Here is a 10,533-nt window from a genome sequence, read left to right as displayed (position 1 = left end):
TAGTAGAGATGGGGTCTCGCTCTTGCTCAGGCTCATCTCAAACTCCTGACCTCAAGTAATCCTCCAGACTCAGACTCCCAGAGTGCTAGGATTACAGGCGTGAGCCACCGCGCCCTGCCTTCAGCAAATATTTTAGGCTTTGCAGGTCCTATGGTCTCTATCAAGTGCAAAGGAAGCCGTGGACAACACATACTGATGTGTTGCTCATATTGATGAGATGCTCATACTGATGAGCATTCTTGGGGTGGTTATCATTCACTGCAGACCTGACTGAAGAAACCAGCTGTATTGTCATAAAGAAGTCGTTCCAGTAAAACTTTATTTACAAAAACATGCGGTGGGCTGGCGTTGGCCAGTGGTTTGCCAGCCCTGGTCTATGAGAATAGCTCCCTCTGCCCCAGGAGTTGTACCAACGTGGCTGTCAGGCCTCCAGAACCCTATTCCTGTTGATTTTCCAAGCCTGGCCCCACAGCTTCTTCTTGATCCTATGGACCCCTATATTCTTCCGGTGGATTTTGGTTTTGCTTAAGGTAAAGTCAGTTTCTCTGGCTTGCAACCAAGAACCCTGATTGATGCCACACTTCCTCAATTTCATTTAATTTTATGTGGCTCTTAGGAAAGAAAACTATTATAGAAGGGACAGTGGGGAAGGCTCAGTCCCACTGCTGGAGCAACAGCTCAAAGTGGACGGCAAGAAACAGAAGTCATTAGTGTCATCTTCATTTATGGTACAACCGTGTCTTTAAAAATTTCCCCACCGCATAGTTTTAAGTTCCCACCTCTTTCTTGGAAGGTGCCTGGTTTCTTCAATCAGGACCACACGGAACAATAACTGCCCCAAGAGCTACTTCATTCAGGGACTCAGCCTTCCTCCCCACCTCGTCCTCCCATCAGCCGCTAGGCTGTTAGAGCTGTGTGTTTCCTGTTTACAAAGAGATATGAAATTTATTAGTTGAAGAGTCGACTCCTACTACTGCTTTGCTGCTTCCTCCTGCCTCACAAGATGGACTTCACTTGGCCCTGGAGTTTTATTTGTCTTTGGAAGTAATGAATTTTATGATGTTTAGAAACTCATGACTATATAAGACCATACCCGTAAAATGCTTGGTTCACATTATTCATTTGTATTTTATTTATTTATATATCCACCATGTTCCAAAGAGGATTTACTAAATGTATGCTGTGCTGCTGTGCAAAAGATTAAAAAAAAAAAAAAAAGCTAAATGATGAAGTTAGGACTAAGTACAAATTAGAGGAAGAAAAAGTCGGATGAATTAAGAGGCAAATTAGAACACGAAGTTGCCTAAACACGTTGCCTCAAGTTCCATGCAGGTACTAGAGTTGTACTGGAAATCTTGTTCTGAGCTTCCTGGTTGGCAAAGCAAACAGGAAAACACTTTTGATGTATGATTCATAATGTCTTTAAGATTAAAAGCAAACTAATTGCTCCGACAATATGGCTGGTTCTAATTCTTTTTATTTTTTTTTCACACAGTAAGTGATAGCTGAATAGCTGCGTTTTGTTTGGGCTCAGAAAATGGAAACTCTTTTAATCCCAAGGAATGTTATACTTTTGATGATCTTAAGAAAACTCAAGAAACAAAATTTTAACTTTTCAAATCAGATAAATTAGAGTTAGTCTCTGTTACTACAAAATTTAAATAGGAATAAAATGGCACGTTTAAGTATTTGCATACAGATAGATTTCTAGTGGGATCTGATAAGACCTCAGAAGCCTTCTAGTTCATCCTTCTGGTCCAATATGGAAAGGTCATTAACTTTTTAAAAATTATAGTAAAAAACACATAACATAAAATTTACCATCTTAACCGTTTTTAAGTGTACAGTACAATAATGTTAAGTACATCCACATTTTTGTGTAACAGATCTCTAGAACTGTTTCATTTTGCAGAACTGAAACTCTATGCCCATTGAACAAAAATTCCCCATTTTCCCTATCCCCAGCCCCTGGCAACCAGCCTTTTACCTTCTGTTTCTATGAGTTTAACTCCTTCCTTCCCTCCTTCCTTCCTTCTTTCCTCTCTTACTTTTGAGATAGGGTCTTGCTCTGTGACCCAGGCTGGAGTACAGTGGCACCATCATAGTTCACTGTAGCCTTGAACTTCTGGGCTCAAGAGATCCTCCTACCTCAGCCTCCCTAGTAGCTGGAACTATAGGCATGCGCCACCACTCCTGGCTAATTTTTAAATTTTTTGTAGAGATGGGGGTGTCTCGCAATGTTGCCTAGGCTGGTCTCAAACTCCTGGGCTTAAGCGATTCTCCCACCTCAGCCTCCCAAAGTGCTGGGATTACAGGTATGAGCTACCATGCCTGGTGAATATTATTTAGCCTTAAAAAAGAAGGGAATTCTGTCACATGCTACAAGATGGATGAAACTTGAAGACATGGATGAACCTCAAGAGGCCAAGGTGGGAGGATCACTTGAGCCCAGGAGATTGAGAACAGCCTGAGCAACATAATGAGACCCTGTCTCTACAAAAAATGTAAAAATTAGCTGGGCATGGTGGCACATGTCTGTAATCCCAGCTACTCAGGAGGGTGAAGCAGGAGAATCACTTGAGAACAGGTATTTGAGGTTACATGAGGTATGATGATGCCACTGTACTCTATCCTGGGCAACCGAGCAAGACCCCATCTCTTAAAAAAAATAGAGGATATTGTGTTGAGAGTAGGGAGCAGGATATATAGGAATTCGCTGTACTCTCTGCTCAATTTTTCCATAAACCTGAGACTGCTCTAAATAATAAAGTCTTTTAACTGAAAAAAAGTAAATGGCACTGAGGCAAAACAATGCTATGTGTCTTCCTGGGAAGACAACATTTCCCAGCTCTCTTACAGTTGGCCCAGCTGACTGAGTCCTGGGCAGTGGAAGGCGAGTGGAACCCAGGTAAGCCATTCCCAGGCCCAGCCCTTCCAAACACCCCACGCCACCCTCCCTCTTTCTCTTCCTTTTGCAATGACCTTTATTCCAGATGATGGGACTAGACTGCCCAACCCACACTGAACTCTACATGAATAAGGGAAAAAACCATGTTACTGTCTTAAGCCACTGAGATTGTGAGGATTTGCTACTGCAACATGGCTTGATTGATATAGCCTGATCAAAACAAGTACCAAAGGGCTTATAACAAAAATAATTAACAACACACAAAATAGCAGTTCCCCTATGTCAACTCTCCTCATTCTTCAGTCCTGCTCCTCAAAGGACCCCGTTCAATGTTTTAGCAGCTTCTTTCGGCATTTATGTCCTTATATGTGTGTGTGTGTGTGTGTGTGTGTGTGTGTATGTGTATATATTTTTTTTTGAGACAGAGTCTCTCTCTGTTGCCCAGGCTAGAGTGCCGTGGTGTCAGCCTAGCTCAAAGTAACCTCAAACTCCTGGGATCAAGCGATCCTCTTGCCTCAGCCTCCAGAGTAGCTGGGACTACAGACATGCGCCACCATGCCCGGCTAATTTTTTCTAATTTTAGTTGCCCAGGCTAATTTTTTCTATTTCTAGTAGAGACGGGGTCTCGCTCTTGCTCAGGCTGGTCCCAAACTCCTGAGCTCAAGTGATCGTCCAGCCTCGGCCTCCCAGAGTGCTAGGATTACAGCGTGAGCCACCGCGCCCGGCCTACATCCTTATTTCTAAATATGATTTCACCTTCAATTTTTTATGTATCAATTTTAGGTATTGCCTAGTAACTTCTTATGATACTATGGTAGGTGATGTTTTAGCATGCTTAAGTCATCAGTCACCTAGACTGTCCCCTTTCCATCTTCACAATATGATAAATATCAAATGTTCGGGTTCAACCCATATTCAGTTTTTCAGAATATGCAAATGTAGAACACTGATGAGCCAGATAGTATCCTATCCTTATGTTTTCTTTCTTGAACAACTTTTAACTTTATTTTTATCTGCATTTATATTTGTCTCATTTTTTCTATAGTTTTTAAAAAACTTATATATATCACATATCACCAATTATTCCCATATATCTACAGTGGACATTTGTCATGCTTCCTGGTTGCCCGGATCTTAAGTCCTTCCTGTATTTGAAGAATTCCTCCTTTTGAGACCTGTGGGAAGCAGAACACCCACCATAGAAACAGAAGATTCTAAATGTTTCCAGGCTCTTGCAGCTAGGGCCTGGGCTCCACTCAGCAGATGTACACGTTGCAGACTTTGCATCCACAACTAAGGGCTGGAGAAATAGAAAATGCAAGGAACCGTTCCAGCAGGGAGTTGCAGGGAGGCAGCAGTGCAAGTCAATGGCCATATAGGGTGTCCAGGGACCCAAACGTACCAGCTTGCAAGCAGCGGCATGTCTGGGATGTGGTGGCAGCAACAGCATCACCCCTACGACACCGGTTTTCAGCCTGGTTTGAGGAGTTGTTTCTAGTTAGGTATCCATGAATGAGGTTCTCCAGCTCTCTTGGAATTTTAGGGGCCAAAAGGCCGGGCGCAGTGGCTCATGCCTATAGTCTTAGCACTCTGGGAGACCAAGGTGGGAGGATCACCTGAGCTCAGGAGTTCAAGACCACATTGAGCAAGAGCGAGACCCTATCTTTACTAAACATAGAAAAATTAGCCGGGTGTGGTGGCACATGCCTGTAGTCCCAGCTACTCGGGAGGCTGAGGCAGGAGGATGGCTTGAGCCCAGGAGTTTGAGGTTGCTGTGAGCTACAATGATACCACTGCACTTCAGCCAGGGTGACAGAACAAGACCCTGTCTCTAAAAAAAAAAAGACAGGGCTCCTACCCTCAGTGGAGCTTGTGTTCCAGTAAAGGATAAGTGGAAAAAGTTCAAGCAATTGAATAAAAGAGAATGTTGTGACAGTGAAGTATGAGGTAGTCCAAGAATGTCTCTCTGAGTCCTGGAAGATGTGAATCAGGGTGGAATGTTCCAGTAGAGGTTTCCACAGATGCCAAAATTCTTGTGCTCGCCTGTCAGGCTCACCTGATTAGGATCCCTGTTACCTCGTTAATCTCACCTCCCACCCTCCTCTGTCCCTCTGTCCTCCTCTGCTCCTCAGGCACACCGGACATGCCCCAGGCTCGGGCCTTTGCACTCGCTGTCCCTCCGCCAGGAACGCTCTTCCCCACGTATCCCCACGGCGCATGCCCTCACCTCCTTCAAGTTTCAGACGTCGCCTTCTCCCTGAGAACTTCACTGGCTATGATGTTGAAAATTGCAAACCCACTCCCAAAGCCTTAGTCCCCCCCTTAGCTTTCTTTCTCTTCCCTGAGTACGGATTCCCATGGGACATTCTACATTTATTTACTTGTCTTGTTTACGGTCTGTCTTCCTGCACTAAAATGTTTCCCAAGGGCAGGGATTTGTGTGCGTTTTGTTCCCCACTGTCTCTTCAGCACCAAGAACAGTGTATGGCACACAGTAGGTGTTTAACAAGCACCTGTTGAGCAAATGGGTGGCTCTGCGTGGGAGTGTTTGGTATGTTTGGGCAACAATGGGAGAGCAGTGCGTGGGACACAGTGAGCAAGGGGCTCAGGGCAGGAGAGGAGGGTGGAGGGCAGACACAGGGGCCTGGTAGGCCTTGGAAAGGAGGGAGGATTTTAAGAGCATTATTATTTGAGACAGCGTCTCACTCTGTCACCCAGGCTGGAGTGCAGTGGCATGACTATAGCTCACTGCAGCCTTAAACTGCTGGGCTCAAGTGGTCCTCCTGCTTCAGCCTCCTGAGCAGCTGGTACTACAGGCATGTACCACCAAGCCTAATTAATTTTTTAAATTTATTTTTACTTTTTGTGGAGACAGGGCCTTGCTATGCTGCCCAGAGTGGTCTCAGACTCCTGACCTCACGCGATCCTCCCAGAGTGCTGGGATAACAGGCAAGAGCCACCATGCCTGGCCGGATTTTAAGAGCATCAGAAAACCTTTCAAGGGTTTTAAGCAAGGGAGTAACATTATCCAAATGGTGTTTTTAAAGGGTCACAGTGGCCACCATGCAGGCCTGGATTTAGAGGTCAAGAGAAGAAATCTGCACTCAGCCCGTGCCTCGGAATCCTCACTACACATGGGTCGTGGGTTTGGGGGTCTCCTTTAGCGAGATCTTCCTTCACACATGAAGCCCAGTTTGGTGGTTAATGTTCTAGCCAGACTCTAAGAGAGATTGATGGAGGATAAATTAGATCCTGCCAGCCCTCTGGAGCTCTGAGCAAGAACTCAGAGGAATCCTGGCTCTAGCCTTCAAAGCCCTCAAGCCAGGATTTTATGCCTCCCCATCCTTGGCTCCTGGCTGCTGAGCCTGAACCTGTCCTGGCTTCTCCATCCCCAAGGCCAACAAATGACAGCAGCGTCCCCACCGGCCTCTCTGCCTCCAGCCTTCAAATCCGCTCTCCCCAGGGATACCTGGATGAACATCCTAAAACCCAGACCCGGTCATGTCCCAGCTACGCTTCCAGCCCCTCCCGCCTCACCCACACTTGACCCTCCACCCCACCCTGTACTTTGCCACCTGCCACTTCCTGCCTCACGGGCTCTTCCCTCTGCCTAGAAAACCTTGCCCCAGCCCTGCTGTGTGATTACTTCTACTCTGGCCTCACAGTTAGCTCAGGAAATGCTGCCTCCAGGGGTCCAGGAACCCCTCCCTGCTCTCCCTGTTCTGTGCTCCCAGTTCCTCTGTTGTGTCAGTAAACTTCTACTCGCTTCTCTGAATTGCAGTTATTGATTGGTTTGCCTGTCTTCCCCTGCTAGGCCACGAATTCTTTGAGGGCAAGGACCTTGTCTACTCATCTTTGTGTCCTGGCCTTGTTGACAGTGACTGGCACATAGCAAGTGCTCAGTTAAAGACTGTTGAACTTGATGCTCATGGGGAGATGGGAAGAGCCAGCCGGCTCATCTTTATCAGCCCAGGGCCTTCGGTCTTGACGCTCTTTCCAGGCGCTCTTTTCCGCATCAGGCAGAGTTCGTCCTCTGAGAGTTGTCTCCATTCAGCACTGAGACTAAGCCAGCCAGGAAAAGGATTCTGAAGTTGTATCCAAATAAAGTGAAAGGATTAACTGTTGTTAAAACAGCACAAGAGCTGTGAGTAAGGAAATATTCTCTCTGAGATGGACCCTCCTGAAATAGACAACACGATGCTTCCAAATATGAGCTACTGACCGGGTGCAGTGGCTCATGCCTGCAATCCCAGCACTCTGGGAGGCCAAGGCGAGAGGATCTCTTGAGGCCAGGAGTTCAAGATCAGCCTGGGCAACAGAGCAAGATCCTATCTCTAAAAAAAAAAAAAAAAAAAACAAAACAAATATGAGCTATTGACTGGATAGAATCTTGCTCGTTACCAAGCCTGACTCTTCCTTCCCAGCCAGGGATGCCAATCCCACTGAGGTTTGGTAGACAACAGATGTCAGCACGCAACCCACTCTGAGATCTTAAAGGGGAGGGGGACCTTAATTAGTTAGCAGGCATGGTCTAGTAATAGTAGCATCACAAGTAACATGTGGGACTCAGGCTTTCTGAATAGCACTAAAACACTATGAAGAATGTACAGTCAGAAGTCTCCACGAGTCAGGTATTGTTAGAAAAGCATTCATTCAACCTTTTATCAAGAATACTCATACAAAGTGTATTAGTTATCTATTGCTGTGTAACAAACTATCCCCAAACATAATAGCTTGAAACAGCATTTATTTATCTTACGGTTTCTGTGGGTCAGGAAATCGGGAGTGGATCAGCTATGTGGTTCTTACTCAAGGTCTTACATGAGTTTGCAGTCAAATCGGCTGGCGCTGCAGTCATCTGAAGGCTTGTCTGGGGCTGGGGACCTGCCTCCATGATGGCTCCCTCCGCAGCTCTTGGCAAGAGGCCCCAGTTCCTCATTGCATGACCCCTCCGCAGAGCTGCTTGAGCGTGCTCACGACATGGCGGCCGCCCTCCCCCAGAGCAGGCAGTCCAAGGGATGGAAGCCTTGAGGTCTGTTGTAACCTAGTCTCAGAAGTTGTACACTTTCACTTGTACTTTATTCTTTAGAAGTGAGTTACTAAATTCAACTCATAGTCAAGGGGAAGGGAATTAAGGTTTTTAAAGGGAGTGTCAAAATCGAGGGCATATTTAATTTTATTTACTTATTTATTTAAAAAATTTGTTTTTAGAGACAGGGTCTCTCTCTGTCACTCAGGCTGGAGTGTAGTGGTACAACCATAGCTCACTGCAGTCTTTAACTCCTGGGTTCAAGTGATCCTCCTGCCTCAGTCTTAGGATTAGCTGGGACTACAGTTGCACCACCACATCTGGCTAATTTTTTATGAAAAAATATTTTAGAGATGGGGGTCTCTCTATGTTGCCCAGGTTGGTCTCAAACTCTAGGCCTCATGCAATCCTCCTGCTTTGGCCTCCCAAAGTGCTGGGATTACAGGCATGAGCCACCATACCCAGTTGATGTGGACATATTTTAAATCACCTCAGCAAGTCAAGAAGAAACAAGAAATGTGTTCGTCTTGAGGCTGTGAAAACTCCTGGTGCCACTAGGTCAATGGGAATTTGGCATGAAGAAAAGAGTTCTGGATTGATAGTGATGGCAAGATTTATTCATTAATTCATCCATCCATTCTATCATGTATTCATTAAACATCTACTCTGTGCAGTTGGGAAACTGTATTATATGCTACAGGGCTCATGAAGAGGCACAATTATAATTAAAATAACAATTGTTGATCCTTATAGAGCACTTACTGTGTGCCCAGTACTGCAAAGAGCCTTACATTCAATTTTCTCATTTAATCCTCCCAATAACTCTTCGAGGTGGATTCTGTTATTATTCCCCATTTACAAACTCTAAACTTAGAAAAGAAAAGGGAGATCATGTACTTTCAAGGGATAGAATCCATGATTTGAACCAGTCTTAGTGTGTTTGGGCTGCTATAACAAAAATGCCATGCATCGGGTAGCTTACAAACAACAGAAATTTATTTCTCACAGTTCTGCAGGTTGGGAGGTCCAAGATCATGACATTGGCAGTTTCAGTGTTTGATGAGGCCCCACTCTCTGGTTCACAGATGGTGTCCTCACCATGTCCTTACGTGGTGGAAGAGGTGAGGGGTCCCTTTAGGGCCTCTTTTACAAGGGCACTAATCCCATTCACGAGGGTTCCACCCTCTAAATCACCTTTGAAAGGCCCAACCTACTATCACCTTGGGGGTTAAGATTTCAACACATGAATTTGGGGGGGGACCTAAGCATGCACACCATAGCAGAACTAAAGGATTCTGATTTCAAAGTCCATATGCTCATACCACTACACTATAGAAATAATGGCAACAATTTTATTATTACTATATATACATATATATATATTTTTAGAGCCAGGGTTTTGCTCTTTCTCCTAGGCTATAGTGCAGTCATATGATCACAGCTCACTGCAACCTTGAACTCCTGGGCTCAAGGGATCCTCCTGCCTCAATCTAGTGAGTATCTGGGACTACAGCGACATGCCACCACGCCTGACTGGTTTTTCTTATCTTCTGTAGAGAAAGGGGTCTCACTATGTGGCTCAGGCTGGTCTCAAACTCCTGGGCTCAAGTGATCCTCTCACCTTGGTCTCGCAAAGTGTTGAGATTACAGGTGGAGCCACCACCCTCAGCCTATTATTACTATTTTAATGATGTTATTTCTGTTATCTAGCTGAGGCCTCTAAAGCTCAGAGAGGTTGAGTAAATCGTCCAAGGTCTTTTTTGGCAGAGCTGAGCTGCAAAGCTAGCTCCTGAGAGTTCCAAGTCTGCGCTCTTTCTTCTACACTTGCTTAAAACAGAGTCCTTTCTGTCCTGCTTCCTGCAGAAACAGAGCTGGGATGGAAAAGGGCCCAGGAGACTGGGGAGGGGGATGGGAAGAGGGGAAATTATTGCAGAGGCCTGGAAGCATTTATAAGCGTCGATCTGCCCTGGTTGGTTGCAGACTGTCTCCGGAGGCTGCCGTGAAGATGCGGTGGAATGCCTGGTGTGTGTGATGAGGTGTCGCTACACCGGGGCTGTCAGACAGCTGGCTCTGCCAGAGGAGCCGCAGGCCCTGCCGCTGCCACGAGGGATGAGGTCAGAGGGAGCTAATCACTACGGAGCCCTTGCCAAGCGGCAGACACATCGCTAAAGTGTTCGGCACATCCACTCGGTATCTTCACAGCCATACACAAGTCAATACTATTTACTACCCCCATTTTACAGAGAGGAACCTGAGGCACAAATGAGAGTGACTTGTCTGGGTCCTTGTAGACGTACGGTTGTAAAGTGGATTAATGGGGACCAGAGAGTTGGTAAACTGTGACGGCTTAAGCCCGGGGAACTGCAGTTAGGGGGTCTGGGGTTGGGGGCCTGATTCCATGGGTCCTAGGCAACCTTGCCTTTGTGGTCCATTCCCTCCATAAAAAAATTTAAATATTACATTTTATGACTACGTTGGAGTGAAGTTGAATCTAATCCAGACTGAATTCACCAATAATATATATCATTATATTAATTTTTTCTTCTGATTTTAAAATAAAACAATTTTATGCGTCCCTAAAAGTACTGTGGGCCCT

This window comes from Eulemur rufifrons, chromosome 8 (assembly GCF_041146395.1).
Source record: "Eulemur rufifrons isolate Redbay chromosome 8, OSU_ERuf_1, whole genome shotgun sequence".
NCBI lineage: Eukaryota > Metazoa > Chordata > Mammalia > Primates > Lemuridae > Eulemur > Eulemur rufifrons.
The sequence above is the reverse complement of the archived record's forward strand: the minus strand, read 5'-3'. Positions refer to the sequence as shown.